This window comes from Dendrobates tinctorius, unplaced genomic scaffold (genome assembly GCF_039654945.1).
Source record: "Dendrobates tinctorius isolate UK_male_01 unplaced genomic scaffold, ASM3965494v1 ptg000020l, whole genome shotgun sequence".
Classification (NCBI taxonomy): domain Eukaryota; kingdom Metazoa; phylum Chordata; class Amphibia; order Anura; family Dendrobatidae; genus Dendrobates; species Dendrobates tinctorius.
In genome coordinates, this window is record NW_027361688.1 from 24024991 (window position 1) to 24048801 (window position 23811).

Sequence of the window (23811 nt, forward strand, 5' to 3'; positions counted from 1 at the left end):
TTAAGAACTAAGGATTATTTCACTGTCTGTACATTTAGATGCATAGACAATCATGTCTCAGTGCTTCTTACATGCAACTTTTCAAAATTATCCATGAAACATCTTCAAATTTTAAACAAGGGAAATCTAGTCTTGGGATATCTAGAACACTGGCTTGTTCCAGGAGCCCCAGAGGTAAAACCGGTTCCTGAAAGTCTTTCATACTGAGAACAAATAAATGAATAGTTTTTCCATGCCAAAGAGACCCATCAACACAAAGACATGGAAAAGTAAAAGAATACCTTTTTTTATTTTGCTTGGGGTGACGCAGGTTTCGTTGCAGTGAGGCACGTTCTGGATGAATTTAACAACGAGTAACGGACATATAAATAAAAATGTTTAGATCGGTATAAATCTAAAGGTTGACAAGGGTTGTTCACTTGGACAAGCTATTTTTTTTTTTTTATTAAACATCTTTTATAAATAAAACCGAACACATTAATGATGTCCTGTTGCTGGGACTCATGCAATAAATTGTAAACTCTGGGGTTAATGTTCAATATTTCTGCAGCGCAACCGCAGGAGAAATGGAAAATAACCACTGGCGGGTGCTCCAAAGAGAGAGCCTCTTCTCTCTCTAATGGATGGCAGTCCTGAAAGAGTGGGTTTCCCTCTTAACTCAGGATTACTTTTGAGACAATGTGAAAATGGGTTTTCTAAATAAAACAACGGCTTTGAGGGTAAGGAGGTAATGACCTGGAGCATAAGTTGGTATAGGTGCAATGTGTAAAAACACATTCACACTGGGCATTTCACGGACCAAACCCAAGACAAAAAAAAAAAAAAAATTAAAAAAGCAAAAAGAGCAAATACCCTGCACTAAGTAATAGTATATGTAAATTACATATGGTACTTAGTTAACTAAGTTTTGATCAAAAAAGCATAAAAGCCATACCACCGCGACAAGGCGTACCCAATCTGGACGGTGCTATCCTATGTTATTTACATGTACTATTAGTATTTACTTACTACAGGGCATTTGCTCATTTTGTTTTTTTTCCTGTGTTTTGTCTGTGAAACGGCCATCGCATGAACGTGCTCTATACCAACTTGTGCTCCGGCTCATTTTTTTGGTTTTGCTGTAGTTTATTGTACAAAACAGGGGCAGCCCCTTTTTCAGCTCGGTATTTATCTATACAGCTTCCCAGGCGTAGGTGTCTGAATAGTCAGACCAGTCTTGCCCTGCCCTTACCTAAATTGAGGTTGGCTGACACCACTAGAGACAGGAAAGGACCATCCCAGTTGGGCGCACCTTGCCGCGGTTGGATGGCTTTTACGCTTTTTTTGATCAAATTAGTGTTAACCAAGTACCCTGTGTTATTAACATGTACTATTACTATTTACTTACTACAGGGTATTTGCTCATTTTGTTTTTTTTTCTATTGGGTTTTATCAGGCTAATAAAGGGCAGTCCTGAAAAAGGAAGACCTTCCTCTATGAAATCATATCCAGCCTTGAGAGAGGGTTGCGAGCCACATTCAGCTCCCGCCCCCCTCACAATAGTAGAAACCCAAGCCCCCATTACAGGCATAATGGTAACCAAACATTTTCCACAGAAATCACTGCAAAGCAGTATATCAAAATCCAGGGGTTCCCACAATACCCCCATTCAGTTGTCTCTCATCAATCACTCCCAACACACTGTCACATCAAACTTCAAGCACTTCCTCTGACAGGTGGTATCATCTTGTCTCCAGTGTACCATACTTAAATTATCTCAAAATCCCTAATACCAGTATATGTGCATCCAGATCTGCTCTTCTGTGCAGGGCTGTTCACAAAATTTACCATTTTCAGACGAGCTCTTCATACCCGTTTGCTACATGTGGAGCTAATGCGCCAAGCTGGCAGACAGCCGCGAGCCACAAGTGGCTCCCGAGCTACAGGTTGGGGACCCCTGCTCTAAAGCCATTTTTGTGCACCCTCCCTGCCCTAAATATGGCCTAGACAGCTGCCTATTAGTGATGACCGAGCATACTCAGATAAGGTGTTATGTGAGCATGATGGTGTGCTAATCAGCGCCGTGGAGTCGGAGTCGTTGAGTCTAAGCCCATTTTGGTGGAGTCAGAGATGGTGTCACGGAAATTGAGGAGTTGGAGTTTTAGCTTACCGACTCCACAGTCCTGGCAGGGCTGTGCATTCAGAGTAATGGAGATGGAGCCCATTTTGGTGGAGTCGGTATCATGGAAATTGAGAAGCTTACCAACTCCACAGTCCTGGTGCTAATAGAGTATCTTCTGTGAGCTCGAATACTATGTTCGAGTCCCCAAGGCTGCATGTCTCGTGGGTGTTCAACAACTGCAACACACGCAGGGATTGGCTGTTGAACAGCCGCGAGACATGGAGTTGCGGTGACTCGTCTGCCTATCTTGTCTACCCCTGGTCCCGAATTTAACTTTTAAGATCCTTTTCCAGAAACTTCCAAAATAAATAATGCCTCTATGATAAACTTACAAAATAAAGTCCTAGGTGCCATTACATTCCCTTCCAACACCGCCTTCTAGGTACATACGCCATTCTGTCAAAGGTAAAGTCTTCCAGTTATCACTCTGAAGACCGCCAGATTTGCATCCTACGTGCAGCAGCTTTCAGCACCGTGTGCGTTTCTCTTTGAAAGCAAACATCAAGGTCTTATTATCTATGTGCCAGTCGCTGCATGTGTTGTTAAGATGAATAATAAGCCATTACTGTAAATGTCAGCCCAGCACGAGACGGGTCACAAAACTAGACCACAGAGACCGTAATGCAGCAGCGACAAGAATAACAAAACACTAATCGCGGGCACTAATAAGAAAAAATCACTTCTCCATGACTTCATAAGACATTTTCCACCAGAGTATAAGGCGGGTTGTGTTCTTTCCAGTTATCGCGAACAGGTCTCCCCTACACCGATTTTCTTTAATGACTTGAATGGGATGGTCTCATTCGAGACTAGGAAAAAAGTAGTGCCTGGTGCAATTTTTCCCTCAAGGACAATGGGGCCGAGAGAAAAATCGTTCATCTGAACGACCCTACAGTATGTTAGCGTGATGTCCATGCGCTAGCCGATCAAAAAACGGACGGCACAAGTCCAATTTATACCCTAGAGCCATTAATTCAAGCTCACATATGCATGACGCGATAATATTAAATGCCACCTTGCTTACAGAGAACAATGTGCAATCTGTTGGCGCCACAATCACTCGACAGCATGCATATCTGATTCATTTCTAAAATGACGCCAAGACTTGAAAAACACTCCTAGGCTTAGATGTTTCACCCCTCCGCTGCTGTAATGGATCCTGGTGCCCTATGAACCCGCTTACATTGCCATAGAAAATCATAGTCGTGGAACGGGAACTGATCCCTGGCTCAGCGCCATCTCCGCTCTTCCCCCGTCCTGGCAGATTCCACGACACAATAGGACCTGATGAAAGATGCTTGTCTAATGTGACAGTACTTAGTTTGAGAAAGTGGACAAATTACAATGTAACCCATCCGGGAGTAAACTGATCTCTAAGCCGTCAACCAACGTCCTCTCCGCCAGCAGAAAACAGCCAATCCTCAACATCAGGCGGCTCCTGAAAGGCATGAAACAAAAGGCAAGAAAATTGCAACGGGATAAATTATAAAAGGGAGGAATGAGATCGAATTTTTTTTCTTCAGAAACAATGCACATCTTAATAATGTCCCATGTGAGCCACAATAAAGAATAAAAGAACAAAACCCTGTGGGGGGCGCTGCAGGGAATTTGATCATTTGCTGCTAAGTCATTCCCCTTGCTTCATAAAAGCGGTTCGCTGGAGAATAAAATGAGTCTTATCAAGGGATGAACGAGATCTGATTTGCTTTTTTTTCCTTCTTTCTTTTATACTTTAAAGAGGCCCTACTTCCAAAACTAATTGTGGCCTCCATCCTGCTGCCAATTTGACAGTGTAAAGCAGTAGCACCATGACTATACATGAAAAAAATACACTATTTAGGCTTGAAGGTGGTGGGTTTCTTTAACCTTGATGACTGATCAAGTGATTGAGGTGATGCAGCAAAAGTGAGACAATCACTAAAACAGTACAGCGCCGTTTGAGGTATAGTGGTCATGAATGGTACTGCAATCTCCCTGATTCACAAGAATAAATGAAAGATTGCAATTAGAGTTGAGCGAAACGGGTCGGTCAAATTCATAAGTCGCCGATTTTCGCTAAAGTTGGGTTTCATGAAACGAAACCCGACCATAGCGTGAGGTCGGCCATGAGGTCGGCGACCAGAGTGCCAAAGTCGCGTTTCAAATGATGCTTCCAGCGCCCTTTTCAGCCAATGATGGAGGACGCACACTGTGGGCAACGGTCACCATCATCTTTGAGAAGGGCATGCAAGTGATTGGCTTGCTTTGTGTGGCGTCACAGGGGCTATAAAAGGGCGTGCACGCCGACCGCCATCTTACTTCTGCCGATCTTAGCATAGGGAGAGGTGGCTGCTGCTGATTCTGAATAAGGGAGAGCGTTAGGCAGGGAAGAAGAAAAAAAAAAAAACTGCTTCTGCTGGGAGCGATTTTCACTGTACAACACACCAGTTTGTGTGCAGTGACAGGGGAGGATATATTTTTGTGCATCAGCTCTGTTGGTTATTAGGCTGCCTTATAAGGCTCCCTGATAGCTGCATTGCTGTTTGCACATTGCAAGGCAAACTGCTTTTTTAAAAACAAAAATACTTTTCTTCCTCTTTTCTGCACAGTTACCAAGCGTTCATTTTTCCACACTTTTGTGTGCAGCAGTCCTGCTTATTAGGCTGCCTGCTGCCGTACTTGGACTGAGAGCATCATTGTCAGCCTCCTAAAATCTCTAGGGAGATTCAAATTCTCGCAAATCCTATAGACACCCTCCACCTTGTCATACACCATCCAATTTCAGCCTGTTACATTGAGGTGTAATCTCTCCTGGGCCTGAGATAATAGTTCAGCCTCCTAAAATCTCTAGGGAGATTCAAATTCTCCCCAATACTATATACACCTTGTACCTTGTTTTACAGTACCATATAGCTGGTGGTATTTTAGGTACATATTCCCAAAAATGAGGAAGTATGGTGGAAGAGGCCTTGGAAGTGGACGGGGGTTGCCAGCTGGTACTGATGGTGGTGGTGGTGCATCTGCTGGTAGTGGCAAAAGCACAATAGCACCTAAGGCAGGAGGTGTTGAGCCTGCGTCATCGTCTGGCTCCACAAGGCCTCGAAGGCTCCCTTTTCTGGGAGTAGGTAAACCGCTTTTAAAGCCGGAGCATCAGGAACTGGTTTTGGCTTACATTGCCGAAACAGACTCCAGCTAATATGCCCTCCTCTTCTGAAGTTTCAAAAAACGCAAGCACTGAGTCGTCAAGTGCTGGCTCCTGGTCAGGAAGAACCCCTTTCCTTGTGTCCTTCACCCCCACCAAAAGTGAATGATGCAGCAGGCCACACTTCACATTAGTCCATGTAGCTCTTTCTAACATACCATGCCTGGGTTATCAAGTCAAATCCTGAATTCCTCAGTCCAAGATGAATCTGACATGGAGTGTGGGTCGCCCGCCAGGGCAGTGGGGTTAATCGGTACCGGGCCAGTATCTCAGAGGGATGTGTCTTGGTGGGGGTAACCCGGTCCGTGGCCCTGGGCATCCATGCAAAGGGGTGAATAACGTTTATAGGTGAATGATACGTGACGCCACCTGTGGTTTCTGATCAGATTGACCAGCGCTGCAGTGTCGCTTCTCTGGGACAGATGGTGTGGTGCAGCTAAGATGTAGAAGCCCTGCACAGATAAGACCGTAGTCGCAGGGCAGATGAAAGAGTTGGTAGATGGTGTGCAGTGCAGGATGTAGCAGAGTCGTGCGCCAGGCGCAGGAGAAAGATGACAGACACAGTCGTGCAGTTCCTTTACCTGTACTTGGTAAGTGCCGTCCAGGACCCAGAGTACAGATGGAGAAGGAGTTGGTCAGCCTGGAAGCAAATTAGGAATTCTCTCTCTGCAGATAGGTAGTGTGGCCTCCGTTCTAGCGCTTATCTGAGGTACTCGCAGTACTGAGTTCACTGAAGTTCCCCCTGTTGACTCTCTTTTGGAACTTTCTTGTATGGCAGGCAGCCGTAGCCTTTTCCTTCTGGCTCACACACGTCGCTGCTGGGGCCTCCGAGCCTTAGTTGGGAACAGAGCATTTACAGCTGCTACTTCCTCCGGTTTCTGCTGCAGGACCATCAGTGTCCCTAGAAACTCGGAGACCGGAATCCGGACCATGCTCTCCAGCTAGGAGTGAGCCTTAACTCTGCTCATCCTCCAGCTCCCATTTTCACGTCCACACACTTCCCCTTCCCTTCACAGACTGCCCTAACTTCCCCCCTCCCGACCACAGAGAGCAGCTCCTCAGCAGTCAGGTTCAGAGCTCTCCCTGCTGGCCTGGAGTGGGAACTATGTTGTGTGTTGGTTTAACTGCTAGAGAGATCCTTCGTTGCTCCCAAGCATGACATCATCACACTCCCTAGGAGGAAGGTAATGCCACTCTGGCGACCGAACTCCTGGGGGCGCAACAAGTGCACTGATGCCCAGCCACTGCTAGATGATTCTGCTGGTACATTGACCCAGACCACTACACTCCCATCGCACTCTACACAGCCAGAATCTGACCAAGAGGAAACTCGGGTTCCCCTTCCCGCATACTATACCACCTTACACGGTGACAAAGAGGAAGGTGCAGATGAAAGTGCAGGTTCCTTGAGCAGGTGGGGGGGCATACTCATGGGCGATGGCACTGGCACAGGGACCCTCATAGTACGCAAAAGTGTCTCTGCCGGTGGGAGGGCCGACCCGCCGTCAGACACACCGCCGTACTATGAGTGGCCCTGTACCAGTGCCGTTTGCCAACGAGTGGGCCCCCCTGCTTGCTCAGGATCACAGCACTTGCAAAGTTGAAATACTTACCTCTCCCTGCTCCACCGCCATGACGTCTTCCGCGTTTCCTGACAGTGACATTCTGGTCAGAGAGCGCGATGACATCACGTCTGTACGCCCTCTGCCTAAACAGTCCAAGTGCAGAGAGATGGAAGATGGGGACGACGAGGAGTCCAGAGTACAGGGATTCCCTAGCGAGGAAACTTATTTAATTGTTTTAACTGTTGGGAGCAATTTTTGGGGAGCACTATACTCTGGAGAATGATATATGGGGCCCACCATACACTGGAACATTCCAAAGGTGGACATCAGGCACTGGAGCAGCATTTACAGGGCCCATTATACACTGGAGCATTAGAAATGGGGCCCATTATATATGGAGCATTATTTGGACCAATCGTACACTAGAGCATCATCCATGAGGCCCATCATACACTGGAGCTTTCCAAATGTGGGACATCAGACATGGAGCAGCATTTACAGGACCCATTATACACTGGAGCATTAGAAATGGGGTCAATTATATATGGAGCATTATTTGGGCCCATAAGACAGTGGAGCATCATCCATGGGGAACAACATATACTGTAGCATTATGTGGAGCTCATCATATACTGTATCGAACATTATATGGGACCAATGATTCTGTATGGAGAAATATATGGGCCTCATTACTCTGTATGGCGCACTTTGCGGTGGCCATAATACTGTATGGAGTTATATACTGTCCGTTTTTGGAGCTATTGGAGAATTTAAAATGGATATCAGTCATGAGATGTAAGAAGTGAAGTATTTTTCATTGTACTATACCACTATTTCTCTGCCGTATCAGAGGATCATGAATTGTGGCATGTGTTAAAGGAGCCCAGTGACACTCTTTGGCCCTGGGCCCACGAAAATCTGGAGCCAGCCCTACCCCCCACAACTTTAGCCAAATAACCCCCAGTTTTCAATGACTAACTATTATTATAAAGTAGCTTAAGGTTGACAAGCTTAAGTAATAAGAATTGATGTTTTTTGCATTAAAATGGGCACTGTAGGTGTGTTTCCTGTCCTCCACTCACTGCTGACTTTTCTTCCCCATTGACTTGCATTGGGTTTCATGTTTCAGTCGGCCTTAGACTTTTCACGATAATCGGCCGATTGCATTCGACCAGACTTTTGTGAAAGTCGGGTTTCATGAAACCCGACTCGACCCGAAAAAAGCAAAGTCGCTCATCTCTAATTACAATAGCATTCATGACCACTATACAATATATACAGCTTTCCCACTTCCAGTAATGGGTTAGTAGGGGCTCCGCACACAGCAACGCCACTGATCAGGGCCGGCAGCGCACGAGAACCCGTACATTGTGTGGTGGCCATGAATGGTAGTACAGATGGTAAAAAAGCTTCAGCGCCATTCAGGACTAGAGCTTTGCCAATGTATCAGAGCACTTCTGCCCTACGATCGGATGATTAGTGAAGGTCCTGGGAGCCGCATCTCCATCAATCTGATAATGATGACCCCTCCTAAGAATAGGTCCCCAAATCAAGGAGTACCTTTCAATGGAAAATAATTGAGTCGACACTAAAAGATTTTCAATCACTAATAAATTATTCATCCAGGTCCACTTGGGCGTCTCGGACCTCCAACTACCGGTAGGAAGTAATTATCCGAAACCGTTCCTACGCCCGCTGTACAGAATGGAGCATTTTGTGCAACTGATAATCAACCAGTAACGCTTCTTATGCATCAGCGACGTTGTCAATATTCTAGTACTTTATTATTCACAATCGCAGCCTCCTGCGCCCCAGCGTTATATCACGGCAACGTTAATTAGTTGTCATTTGCTGGTAGAAATATAGCTGCAGGTTATTTAATTAGAGTCCTAGCTCTACCCAAACGCTAATGAAAGTGGTTGTCTCGTCGAAGACGATCAGCTAACATGGGAGCGGAGGCCGCAATCGGCTGATGGCTGTGGATCCGGGGCAAACAGGAGAAGTCTTGGCCAGCCAATGCTGTGCCCAAGCCATGGTGGTCCATATATCATTTCAGAGCCAAAGACACTGACAGCTCCTCAACAGCTTATATATGGCCATAAAACACAAAACCCAAACATTCAGCTTCCACCGGTCCGCAAGAAATGCTATAATTATAGCGTACAAACTTTGGGACCCGAATCCATCACGCTAAGAATAAGAGAAGAGGTGGCTCTTGTCTTCTTCGTTCGTTCCCCACCAGCCACCTTATTTGGTGGGACAGAGGACCCTTTCTGGATATGATGGCAGGTCCCAGACGTGAGACACGTTTCTTTCAGACATTTCTACCTCCACCAGTGGATACGCCCTGAGGTGGAAACCTTTGGTGGTCAACCCTTTTCCACCACGAACTATAGAAGATCTACATTATGGTGCCGCAGCAAACAACAACTCATATCTCAGCGTCTTGGAATATTGGCTTTAGTAGCAGTCATCTGGCCATCACCTCCACCAACAAAAATGTTTACCTGCATCTCTAAATGTCTGTCATTTATGTCAGAGGGCAAACCTTGTGCAGAGACCGTGACGCGCACAGAGGACGACCGTCCAATGCTTGGCTGATATCTGCTCTGAATCTGAATCATACGGGCTACAATGTGTTACGAGTCTTTGACCTGCAATTCACTGCAGAGAAGTGCTTAAGAAAGGCCTGGGGCGGTGAATGTGATTAGACCAGTCTTCCTGAAACATTCCCTAGCTGGTGGAGACACTGCTGATAGGTTGCTAACAAGCTCACAATGTCGAAACACACGGACAGGTGGAAGAAATGCACAGAATGTCCTTCTAATGTATATTTCCACACACCTTCAGAGTGAAATTGCATTTGTAACATATATTTTTTATTTGTAAGTCGATGCAATCGGTGAACAAATCAATCATTGCATCAAATCCCACCGATCAGCTGATTAAGGGTGCCAAGTAGCACAGCTCCATACACCGTTTAGTGGCCTTAAGTGGTATTGCAAGCTCTCACCCATACAAGTGAAAAGGAGAGAGTTTACAGTACCATTCATGGCCACTACAAAATGTGCCACTTCCCATGCGCTGCATCACCTTCAATCAGCAGATCGTGGGAAAGTCAGACTGGCACCAATCTGACACTGATATCTTAAGGATAGGCCATCAATATTGGAGTCCTGGAAGACCCCTGGAGGCTGAATTAACATTATAGAAGACTAGGTACACCTCTGAATGACAAATTCATTGGTCCTTGCATCATGGTTCGAGTGTGGACCATGAAACACAGACTAGCTTCAGGTCTCCAGAGCCAAACTTGACAACCTCATTTACACCTATGAGTTTGGGTCAGAGGAACATCACCCAGACATCTGAATTCTGCCTCCCATGGGAATTTAATAAATAAGGTGCAAAGTAGGAGGGAGTCAGTGGAAATCCAAACAATCAGCTGTGGCAGTGTTTCAAAATAAAGCTGCAACTTGTTTGGTTGTTAATGGTCACCTACTTCATTCTTCTTGAACGATTTTTGATGAAATGCCTTCTCCTTCAACCAGTACTGGACGGGTCTAGATATTTTAATGGAATTACATGGTCCTAGCCCTGCAAAGGTACACCTACCATGGGACCAAAGGAATAGATATACTGAAATGCAAGATGTCCAATTCCGCCTTCCCTGACATGTCATCTCTAGTTGAGAAACCTTAATGGGCTGTCTATAAAACAACGTATATCACCTATCAGCCCATCTGGACCTCTATAATCACTAGAATTGGGCTCCTACAGTCCCATGTATGAATGGAACTGTAGTGAGCGTGTGTGCGACCACTTTCTAAGGTCAACAGGCGGGTCACACATGCTCAGTGCAGCTCCAGTTAGACAAGGGACTTTGCTGAGTAAAATGTGCGCTTTTCACACTTTTGGAGTGTTTTTTACACTTGAAAAATGCGTGGCAAAAATGTAGTGTGTGAACAAGCCCTTAGGAAATATTTATTTATGAAATTCTCAAACATATTCTTGAAAGCGAGTCCAAGGAGCATCTGTAGACATCTTTGAACTAAAAGCCTGCCTCTCACAGCAGTACATTCGGCTTCTTCATAGAGGCGTCGGCAGTTTCCTCATAAGAAAGGGAAATTCAGATGGATCCTGGATTAGCGGAGCTCAGATCTCAGAGGGCCGCTTGTCGAAATAATAAAGGTTGCTTGTGGGACTGGCGGACCTCAGCTGGGGATGCAGCCTCGTCTACAGTCATTCCAGGATGTAATGTCATAAGCCGCGATGACAGCTCCTTCTCCCAGCCGGCTCTGACCTCACCGAGGACGGTAGTTGGTCGAGATGTGAAATTCATTCTGATTTTAAATCACTGCAACTTCTGCAAATTTTTTGAAGTATGTCAGTAGTATGCTGGAAAACCTGAATATTCTAGAATTTCATTGACTGGTCTCACTGAGATTTTCTTCTCACCTTCTATGTACTCCCCCTGTTGCTGCTGCCAGTCTCTAGAGATTATGTTCAGATTATTGTCATGTGACCACTGCAGACAATCACTGATGTTAGCTGTAACATAGCATGGTCAACACATAACCTCTGAAGACAATAATTGGCTGCAGTGGTCAGAACCTCATCACTGTAGAGCAGCTAACAAAGTCTGGTGACCCCACCAGAGCGGTGAAGCCAGATCAGCCGGCTAATAACCTGTTGAGTGTATCCAGGAGAGTTTGCTACCTGGATTCATGCAAGCGTTGAACACTTTCAACCACTGTTAAAGAAATGCAGGCAGTCAGGGAGGCAATCGTGGGGGTTAATCATAGGACACCATCACCACCAGCTATGGATACCGTCCAATGTTTATATAGCCGATCCGGGAGCAGCTGGAGGTCTTGAAGGGTGCGGTGCACAAGTAAGAAATAGCGGGATTTAGAGTTGCAGGTGTTGGTAAAAAGCATTTCAGGGCTTTGACCAGAAAGTTGTCAATTTCTACCTTAAAGGGAATCTGTGAGTAGGATCCACCCTCTTAAGCCGTCTATATGGTCATGTAGGTCATAGAAAGATGAATAAACTGATATCTTGATATCTGCGATCCGATGTCTTATTCCAGAGAAATCCATGTTTTTCTTAATAAGTAACTGTTAAGATCTATGGGCCGGACATAGATCTTCCCGAGAATCTGCCTCCAAAGCTTATGTGAAACGAAAGGCGGCATTACCAGTGTGAGACATGTAGATCAGGAGAGCACACTCTTATCCATTACATGTCTCATACTGGTTACTCCTTCTTTAATTTAAAATCTGTGGAGTCAGATTCTCGGGGAGATCCATGTCCGGCCCAGAGACCTTAACAGCTCATTTACAAATTAAGAAAAACATGGATTTCTGTGGACTAAGAAATCGCATCGCAGATATCAAGTTATCATTTTATTCAGCTTCCTGTGACCGACATATAGATGACTCAGGAGGGTTGATCCTACTAACAAACACCCTTCAACACAGGTTGACAGCCATGCTTGAGAACCAAAAAAAAAAAAAAGTACATGGTCAGATTGAATCTGTGCATGATACTCAACAGTACCATCCAACATGCAAAAAAGGCAGATGGTCTGGATGGGCAGGAGAACAAAAGTACAGATACGACGCAAGGATGTTCTAGTCCTGGACAACTTCATTAAGTCATGTAACCCTTACAAGAGTCAGACTCATGGCCCATATTGGCACTCAAGGGTCAATCTTGGGGAAGGAACCAATAAATAATCCTTCAAGCAGTTTTACACCACACCGATACTTCCTAAACACGACAACGTACATCTTCAGCGTATGCTCTTGGATGACGGCTCAAGCTGTTGCTTATTAAGGATCTCTTTCAGGACACACATAAAAGATATCTGCGCCAAAGACTCACAAAGACAAGCGCTCTCGCTTCCCCTTAGCCGACTCGTGTATCGTTTGCTAATTGTATTGCTTCATGATACAGGTGACCTTACTAATCACCACCCGGGCGGCACATTTTCCTACTGAAGTAGCTATCTGGTAAGCAATTATTTGCCGCTGTACAGAAATGTTAATTTCATGCTCGGTAAACACATTTCTTTGTGAAACATCGGCTGGGCTAGGATGGCAGCTTGCAACTTCACTAATGGCAATCATTTCAGACAAGAAAGGCCAAGCTGCTCTTTAACCCATTAGGAGAGGGATGAGCGGCTTCGGTTATTGCCGTATTAGAGAATACAAATGGGACTCACAATATTGGTTTCTAACTTTAAAGACCTTGGGAAAAAAGTTGAAATCATAAAATAATGATTTCCGTTGAAATGGCGAAATACACATCAATAATTACATTGCTGGTCGCGGTTGTCGCTTCTCATTATGGAGTCAGGACAGCGCACTCTCTTTTCTGACCACAGGAAGCCTGATGATCAGTTGATCGCTGCAGATTTGATTTGAGGAAGCCCCTGCAGCAGCCACTAATGGGGGAAATAAAGTACTACATGCTGGTCAATTAAAGGGAACTGGGCGGCAGGGATTTGAGCCTCTAAAATGCTACCGACCTGTTATCCAGGAATCCAATTGGCACAATCAACCAGCGGAAATTGTAACAATGGCAGCGCTCCCCAAAAATAAGAAAAAAAGTTTGCTCCTCCAAATGTTTCCACCTTAACTTGATAAAAGACCATAAAAGGTTGAAACGTTGCCACTTTGTACACATGGATCAAAGAACGTTCCATTTCTGCAGTTTTCTGCGAGTGCTGACCCTGTTACAATTTTTGCAGGTTTGTAAGGATGGTCTTCAATAGTCTCGTCACAGGATAATTCGGCAGATACGCCAGCACTGTATGATTGGTGGGGGTAGACTATGACCTTCCCCGATCTTAGTTACGGGCTCTTGGCCAAAGGGTTAATCTTACGATCCTATCTTCAAGGGTCCTTAGCCTCATGATCCTATCTTCGGGATCCCACCAGGCTTCCTGCTTGTCGGGGGAGTGGTGCACTCCTGATGACAAGTTCGGACCTTCGTCAAGGCCGAGGAACTGGCCTCAATCGTGTGACTTCCCATGCTGTAGCTTTGCTTCTGCAGCGTTAGAGAAAGCCAGGGTCACTGAAAAGGACCAGTTACAAATAAAGAGGAGTAGATCACTTTTGCGAGACTCTAGCCCAAGTCAGTGGTCCCTGGAGACTAGACGGGAGAGTCCTGTGAATTTCTTCCCCTTCCGCCGTCTTTGGTGTGCCATTTGATCTGTCAGGGGTGCAGAGATGTGACGGACAGATGACGTTGCTCCAGCCCTGTCTACTCAAAAACCAGGGACGCAGGAAGATAAGAGATTTGCTTGACTTCCGTCCAGCAACCAGGTAACACTGACCTGGACTGGTGTCCCGCGAATCGATCCGCTCCTATCTACTTACAAGTTCTATAGCAAAGAGCTTACAAGATCCGAGCTCTTCGGTGAAAAAGCCCGTGATAGACACAAGCGATGGTCCGTAAGCAGTACATGATAGAATTAAATATCTGTGTTTAATAATCCCCTTCATTATCACTATTGTCAGAAGTCCACGGATGTGACGGAATATCCTTGGGACGGGGTTACCCCTTTAACTTTCCCAATGTAAGTGGAGCAGATGCTCAGTACAGCATCCTATAGGCTCAACGAGCGCCATAGCCAAAAAAAAAAACGGGCCGGAAATCCTCTCCGCCAAATTCAGATCACGAACGCTAATTGTGGCATTTGCAACAGTTGCGGCTATTAAATCAAACAATTCTTCTAACGTATCTTTCGGCCAGCTAAAGTTACAAGGTTAATTAAGTGTGTGAAGCACCAATAAAGTGAGATTTAATGGATCTATAAATTGTACGCGATTAGTGCATCTGAGGATTGTAGCTGTTTTACACACTGGCGACAAATGACGGCTACGGAATCCTTTTAGTGCGAGATGAGGCTTGGATCGCGCGGCGGCCTCAAAATCATAGCCAGAACTTCATACATCTCGCTTTCAAAGGCAACTTGGCAAATAACCTTAATATGCTTTATATATATATCTTTTTTTTTTTGCTTTGGCGTTTCATTTCTCACTGTGTTTAATGTCTATCCCAAGCGATCTAATAACCTCTAATGTACAGTATTTATACTCCAATTACTGCTCAAGTATGAGAGCATTGCAAAGACACGCCACCATAGAGGTCCGGGCAGATCTACGGTTAGCCAAGTCATGATTCAAGGTTCTTAAAGGGGTTATTTCCATCTTCCTAAATGGGTACTGTCGGATAGCGCACGTCGACGCAAGCAATTTTGTAATTTACTGCTTATTAAAATGTCCAGCCGTTCTTGAGATATTTACAGTTTTGTAAACCGCTCATTGCCTTGGAGACCGACCACCACTCCTACAGTGTGGAATGTGAACGGTGCTTGAAACCACTTTTTTAATGAGCTTTTGAGCACGCTTTCGAAGCAGTGCCGCCACGGATCGATGGTGTTACGGTTCCGCAGCACAGGACTAGGGTAGGAGGGTGAAAACTGACCCTGCACTGCAGCTAGGCTGATACCCTACGATGGAATGGGCGATCCATTCCTTGTGAATAGACCCACCGACGATCCTAGGTTAATCTCAAGCGAAGACCTCTAGATAGGGGAAATGGGGGTCCCTGAAAGATCTAAGGACTGTGTACAAAAACGGGTTACCTTCTAATAGAAAACAAAGAGAAGGCTGCAGAAACAAACTGAAAACAGACACTAAGACTAGCAGAACCAGAGGTCCCAGCACTGCACTAATTAAACACACAGAAGGCAAAGCAAAAGCTCCAAGCCAGAACTCAAGCGGATTAACACTGTTGTCCAGCAAGGAATGGGAGACAGGTGCAGGTTAATAAAGGGTGATACAATCACCTGAACCAAGACAAACCCAGCACCAAGGGAAAAAGACCAGCAGCCAGAACACTACAAGAAAATGGCGGATAGTCACAAACTGAACAGATTCTAATAGATGGAAGTTGCCTGTTATCTCCTAATTTCAGCAATCAGCACTTGGAAGCCGGATAGCAGTGGTGGTCGGTCTCCTAGGCAACAAACCGTAAACAAAAGAAAAGTGTTAATATCTCAAGAACGGCTGGACATTTTAATAAGCGGTAAATTGCAAAAGTGCTTGTTTTCACATGCATTATCCAAAAATATCCATCAATAAAGATGAGATTGGGTAGCACCCAATAGGTAACACTAGACAAAGTTTTACTCCTTCTGGAGGAAAGCAAATTTGCATACTTTTTGACAGATTTCCATGGACAACCCCAATTTAAGGACTGGGGTAACACTGAACTGTACAAAATGTCAACTAGACGTGGGTGAATAAAAACAAAAGAAAACTTACATTTCCAACTAGTTTTTTTTTTTTGTCAATACACCAAATTGGGAAAGAAAGGTTCAAAATGGCATCTTGGAATAAGGAAGACAGGTCCAGGACAAAGGCCAATGTCTCCCAAAAGACTAACGGTTTTGGACATGTTATTCAGGCTTTTCTTTTGCAGTTACTAAAGAGAGTGTCACTCATCTTTCTCAAAATCCTGCCTAGAATTAATCCATGTATCACTGCAGATCTGTCCTTCAGAAGGAGAGCAGTGCGACTCCGGCCACAGAACAGCTGGGCTACACCCTGACATGGCTGATGGGAAGAGTTGTGTATTTCGGGGGTGTGCGGTTGCTCTTGGATTAGCGATATTATACAATGAATAAATAGATATATCCCAAACTGTTCCAGACTCCATCATACGTAATATACTACAGGCTCCGGCTACATAATTTATAGCATATACATCGCCATACATAAAGAGAAATAAGACTGTAAATGGCTCCGAGGGGAGGGAGAGGGGACACATTCCTCACTGGTTATTTCTGGCAGTGAATCCCTGAGAGATACAGAAATACTTCACTATATCCAACAGAGTGAGGATATGCCAGACCCATCCCAATCCGGCCTAGGAGATCTGCAAGGACGTTCTATACAGCCTGGCTCATACTGTCCAGATGAGAGTCATGTCCTGACATGACAGTGCCCCCCCAACGCTAACCACAGCATTGTTACTTCCCTCCGACATTAACACTTGTATCCGCTAAACACCAGTCACACAGAAGTTGCATTTCCAGATAAGTTAAAGCAGTACCCGACTACATTTCTCAGTAGTCGGTGCAGCTTGCTCTTCATTTCGCCAGTAGTCACAGCAGCCCCTTTGATTTCCCCAGTAGTCACAGCAGCCCCCTTCATTTCCCCAGTAGTCACAGCAGCCCCTTTCATTTCACCAGTAGTCACAGCAGGCCCTTCATTTCCCCGGTAGTCACAGCAGCCCCCTTCATTTCCCCAGTAGTCACAGCAGCCCCTTTCATTTCACCAGTAGTCACAGCAGCCCCCTTAATTTCCCCAGTAGTCACAGCAGCCTCTTTCATTTCACCAGTAGTCACAGCAGCCCCTTCATTTCCCCGGTAGTCACAGCAGCCCCTTCATTTCCCCAGTAGTCACAGCAGCCCCCTTCATTTCCCCAGTAGTCACAGCAGCCCCTTTCATTTCACCAGTAGTCACAGCAGCCCCCTTCATTTCCCCGGTAGTCACAGCAGCCCCCTTCATTTCCCCAGTAGTCACAGCAGCCCCCTTCATTTCCCCAGTAGTCACAGCAGCCCCCCTAATTTCCCCAGTAGTCACAGCAGCCCCCTTCATTTGCCCAGTACTCACAGCAGCCCCCTTCATTTGCCCAGTACTCACAGCAGCCGCCCCTCATTTCCCCAGTAGTTACAGCAGCCCCCTTCATTTCCCCAGTAGTCACTGCAACCCGCTCATTTCCCCAGTTGTCACCACAGTTCCCACCTAGTTTCCCAAGTAGTCACAGCAGTTCCCAAACTCATTCTCCAGTAGTTAGAGCAGTCCCACATTTCCCCAGTAATCACTGCAGTGCCATACTGCCATTACTTAATAATTACAGCAGCCCTCACCTCATTTCCCCACTGGTTACAGCAGTCCCCAATCCCATTTCTCCGTTAGTCACAGCAGCCCCACACTGCAATTACTTAGCAGACCACACCTCATTTTCCCCATATTCACAGCAGCCTCCACTGCATTTCCACATTTAAGAAGTCCCGTACTACATTTACTTATCAGTCACAGCAGGCCATCAGAATTTCCGCAGTCAAGAAAACTCCAGTTCTTAAAGACACTTATGGAATAGAGAGGGTCCCCTGCTCAGAATCCCCTCTCAGGTCGGAGTGGAGAGCAGAGACAGAGACCATTGCTTTCTCACTGAGGAGGACCAGTCCTTTCCTGCCTTAAAAGTTGACACCTACTGATTTTAATAACCACAGTGTAATGCTTCATTTTTCCTGTGGTGGCGCTGCAGGGAAATTAAACACTTCTAGCCAAGTTTTCCACTTGATCACAGCTGATTTCCGAGTTCTCCGTCTTAGTGACAACCCCTGGGGGAGCCGTAAGGGACTACGGTATTTAGAAGGAAATGCTCTTTAATTACTTTCATTAATTTGGTACTTTCATAGCAATCACACTAGAGCCCAAGAACATGTCGAGGAGCAGCGGAGAACGTGCAGGAACCTAGCGAGGGAATTGGCCTTTCTGGTCTTAGAAAGCAATGAGATTTATCACCGACTGAAGGTTTACTAATGGATCTGACATCTGCAGTAAGTTTGGAGAAGAGGAAGGCAGAACCCACACCGGCTCAGCACAGGAAGTGAAGGGAGACACCACCCTGAGCTAACAAGCCGGTGGGCTTCTTGATAGCCTTACTGCTGCTGCTCAGCTCTTAAAGGGGAACTCCACTTTCAAACATTTGCATTTGACAAGCATTCCAACTAAATCTCTCCAATGTATGCAATAAAGCAGCAGCCAAACAAATAGATGGAAACCAGGCAAACTGGACATATACTGGTCAAAAGGACACCTGTTTGCCTGCCGCCAGGGTCACTTCAACATATATACGACAAGAGCGGAACATACCAATGCCGATGGCCATGTGCGGGAATGTAGCATAACAGGACCTATTTCGGAGCAGAGCTGCTCAGCAGTATAAAAGTTGAAGATCTGACAATATATTATACAGAATGAGTTTCTTTTTACTTTTAAAGGGTTAATCCCCTCTTCATAAAAGGATATTGTCAGATAGAGCTTGTAAATATAAGCAGTTTTGCAATTTACTGCTTATTAAAACTTTCAGTCGATCTTGAGATATTAATACTTTTCTTGTTGTTTACGGCTCACTTGCCTTGGAGACCGACCGCTGGTACCAGACAGCAGAACGTGTACAGTGCTTACAAGCTCTTTAGTATTGAGCTGGTAATCACTGTTTTGAAGCTGGGGCACGCGGTTAGGTTACCTCCTGCTCCTGGCAAGCTTCAGTACAGTACTAAAAAGCTACGCAGCGGCGGTCGGCCTCGTAATAGAAGAGATAGGCAAAAGAAAAGTATTAATATCACAAGAACGGCTGCAAATTTTAATAAAAAATTTTACAAGCTCTATCTGTAAATACCCATCTATAAAGATGGAAATAACCCTTTAAATGCACCTACAGTTGTCCTTAGATAAAATCTGCCAATCCAGTGCAATTTTTATAATACACCCTTTTTATCATAAATCGCATTGACAGAAGTAATTTTAGAGATTTGTGATTATAGAAGTAAAAATAAGAAGTTTATCAACAGGCAAACAGGAATAGGTAGCAGAGGTCAAGGAAGACCAGGAACAAGTAGCAGGGGTCCTGGAAGGTCAGGAGCAAGTCGCAGAGGTCCGGGAAGGTTAGGAGCAAGTCGCAGAGGTCCGAGAAGGTTAGGAGCAAGTAGCAGGGGTCCTGGAAGACCAGAAACAGGTAGCAGAGGTCCTGGAAGAACAGGATCAGGTAGCAGAGGTCCTGGAAGATCAGGAACAGGTAGCAGAGGTCCTGAAGGACCAAGAGCAGGTAGCAGAGGTCCTGAAGGACCAAGAGCAGGTAGCAGAGGTCCTGAAGGACCAAGAGCAGGTAGCAGAGGTACTGGAAGACCAAGAACAGGTAGCAGAGGCCCTGGAAGATCAGGAACAGGTAGCAAAGGTCCTGGAAGATCAGAAACAGGTAGCAGAGGTCCTGGAAGACCAGGAATAGGTAGCAGAGGTCCTGGAAGACCAGGAATAGGTAGCAGAGGTCCTGGAAGACCAGGAACAGGTAGCAGAGGTCCTGAAAAACCAGGAACAGATAACAGAGCAACTAGCAAGTCTTACTACCCAGACACAGGTATGTGTCTTGGCTGGCTTTAGGCGCAGGCAGATGATCACATGCGATCATACCGGGCCATCTGCAAAGCCCGATGTGGAGCACAACAGAGATCAGCAGACTTGGCAGAGAAGAGGACGGCCCGGATATGGGATAAGTCCGTAACCCTCCACTGATGCAATAATGCTATTGAAAGTACTGGATCAGAAGTGTACAGTAGTTGTGGCAGTTTAGGGGGCAAATAACACCTGAAAGGTTATTAAAGGAGTTGTATGAGAAAATATGGATGATTGCATTTGGTGAAAATCGATTAGGAGGACCAGATCTATAATCAGACGGGAGCTCGGAGAACTGTCTTCGACCTCCCCATTATCAGCGGCTCCGCTTCATATTAGCAGGCATGACCCAATCTCTTCGCTGCAGCGTGACGTACATGTCACGCCGGCTAATGAAAAGAAGAGTCGGGCATGCCGCCAAATAAGAAGTCCTCAGGGCTCCCATCCGAAGGCCACAGTTTACCAATCTGACCGCTGGAGCGGGTCCTGCTAATCGATTTGTGACAACGCTACTACTGACCAATCTCTGGTCTAGGTCATCAATATCAAGTCAGTGGAGGTCCGCCACTCACTACTGATCAACTCATACGTGGAGCCATGGCTTCAGAAATGGGACCTGGAACCCCATAGCTACGTACACTGTGTAGTGGCCATAGTCGGGACGGTCCCTCTCTTATAAGATCACCCTTTAGGTTCTGCTCTGCAGTACATTATATTTGTCCTTTAATAATTCTTCCCAGTAAGAAAAACAAGCAAGATCTGATGGTTGCATGAATTCCACTCTGCGGCACAGATGATTTCCTCCCTGTGGAGCATTTTTTCCCAATCTGCTCACCAGGCTGAGACCTCATAACCTTAGTGGTTTGCACATTTTGCTGACATCTCAGTCAGCGGTTTCACAAAGGAGATGGCGGTATACACAAGGAATAAAGCTTATGACTTACACACACAAAAAAAATAAAATATAAAAAATTCACGGTGTTTGTGCACATAATAAAAGCTTTACGTCTGATTGCTAAGTGATTCATTTTCTCTCTGATCAAACCTGAAGGGAACAATCACCCTCCAGTCCCAAATGATTCAGCAGTGTGATTGTACAACGCAGAGCTAAAATTACGCTCGCCTCTCCCGGGCTCCACGTCTCATAAGAGATATATCGAAAGCACAACCTACCATGTAACAATGCCAACCGGTGGAAATGAGAGGGAACACGAACATGGATTTCGGAGGACTAGTTGTTACCAGCACCTGTCGTGTGCCCCTTCTTCCGCGATGGAGGCTTCTATGGCATCATTTACATTAGTAGCAGCCGAGCAGGAAAGGAACGGGTGGCTTTTGGCTGGGAGTTGTAGTTCTGAGATATTGCTACGGCCAAAGAATATTTATTGTCATTTCTCTATCTCGACTCGATTCATATTGGCTGAGTATTTTGTGTTTGTTCCACCACAGTCTCTCTCCTAACTCTAAGGATTGGGCATACTGAAATCCAATATGCCCGATCCTTCTATTTTCCTCCCTTGACTTCAGTTGTTTGTCGCCAATCTGGAAGCTCAAGACTGAAATAACTAGTTTAAAGGGGTATTCCCACCTTAGAAGCTCATCAGCTCAACACTTCAAGGGTGAGGTGGATGGACAAGGGCGTGGGACAGTTTCCCTGGAAGTGAGGAAGGTACAGTAGATAGTTCCAGCATCCGCAATTGAAAAAGTTAAAATAACATTTAGTTGATCACTCTAAAAAATAAAAATAAGCATTTTCTCGACGCGTTTCAACCCCATACACTGTTAATGATCACAAAAGCCCTGTATGGGCTTGAACACTGGATCCATAAACGGCAACTCATTGATGACTTCCAACTATGATTTTTCTACACCTTAAAAAGTAAAAACATATCTAAAACAGGCCGAAAAAGAAAAAGTAGCACAGATGTACGACATTGATGCTAGATTTATACTTGGCCCATATGCCATCCATCACTATATAGTCAATGATCAGACAGGACCTGTTTCCCTTACATTAATTTATGACCCACTAGCGACTGGCGACTGCATCATCAGAAACATCTGCAAAAATGGGAAAATCCTGATCTCTGTCAAACAAATGCAGCAAGCACGCGGCGTGCGATAATAGCCCAGGACGACGTGATATCAGCCGGGAGAGGGGGGGATGATTGTGTGAAGTCTATTGCCGCAGACATCAGCTTGGACCAGCCATACAGTTTTACTGGCAGATTGGAAGCATTGCAAATCCTGATTAGTTTCATCAATGTGAAGCTGTGACAGCTTAGACGGGGACAGATCTAAGGGAAGAAATGCCAGTGATTCTGTGGATTAAACAAAACCGATTTATGTCAAACAGCATTCGTGTGGGAGCTGGCAACCCGAGTCAGTGTCGTTATCTGGCGATGAAGGACTTGTCAGACACAACATAAATTAGTTAGGTCTTTTATAGTCGGATAAAAGGATAACCGAGATGAATAATATACAACAGGCTTCTGGGAGTTAACCTTCAGTTTGTCATTTATGCACAACACTGTGTATAGTAAAAGTGTCACAAGTTCCCACAGTGCACATGGGTGGGATAGTAGTCTATGTAGTGTCACAATCACCAAAATACACACCAATGTATCTGGTTGTGAACAGTTACTATATAAACTGTCACAAGTACCACTGATATTGTATTTGGCTACGTATAGTAACTGTATAAAGTGCTACAAGTCCCCAAAGAACACATGGATGCGAAAAATGGTTGTATATTCCAACTGTACAAGTTCATGGGTGTCTTTTTTGCCATTGTCATGCTAATTTCCTTGGCTGCCTGAGCTTAGATAATGGCAGATAAATTTCATCCCCAATACTTAATATTTGCTTTGCCTTGAGTTTGTCATTCATACTCGTCCTATGTATGGCAAGTGTCACAAGTTACCACAGTGCACATAGATGTCATAGCAATCTGTGTACAGCATCACAAATTTCTAAAACGGACACTGGTGTATCTGTCATTGTATATACTGTCACAAATCCTGCAATGCGTATTGGTATTGTATTTGGTTGTGTACCTATATAGTGCTATAAGTATCCAGAGTGCACATGGGTGTCAAAACTGACTTTATATTCTAATTCATTGTTCCCCAACTCCAGATCAAATTTTCAGAATTTCCTTAGTATTCTCACCTGTGCATTACTAAGAAAATTCTGAAAACATGATCTGTTGGTGAGCCTTGAGGACTGGAGTTGGGGAACACCGTTTTAAACTGTATATAGTAATGGGTGCCTTTTTGCCATCTTCATTGATTTTTCTGTCTGTCAGAGGCTAGATTATAACTATCATCAGCCTCTTTTCATTACCAACTCCAGATACCCACACCCCTACCACAAGCGTCTTGCAATACCTAAAAATGGTATCTTTGGGTGTCACCTCCTCTTACATACACAACACATTGAGATAATTCTGGCTAAAAGAGTGCAAAGGACTAGATAGGAAAATCAAAGCCCCTACATTTCTAATGTCCTTTGGGTGGAATGGTCACTTTAATGTTCCAGTTCATGCCCTGTTCTGTAAGATTTTCTTCTTAGTCTTTAATATGTTATCTACATCTAAAATGACCCCCCCAGGGCACTGAGGCTCAATAAAAGACATCTACA

The 23811-nt window shown here is 45.1% G+C and overlaps 1 protein-coding gene across 2 annotated transcripts in view; it reads right to left on the bottom strand.

The window, feature by feature from the left end:
• GALNT10 (polypeptide N-acetylgalactosaminyltransferase 10) overlaps positions 1–23811 on the bottom strand; it is a 155915-nt gene that overhangs the window by 84378 nt on the left and 47726 nt on the right. The window lies entirely within an intron of this gene.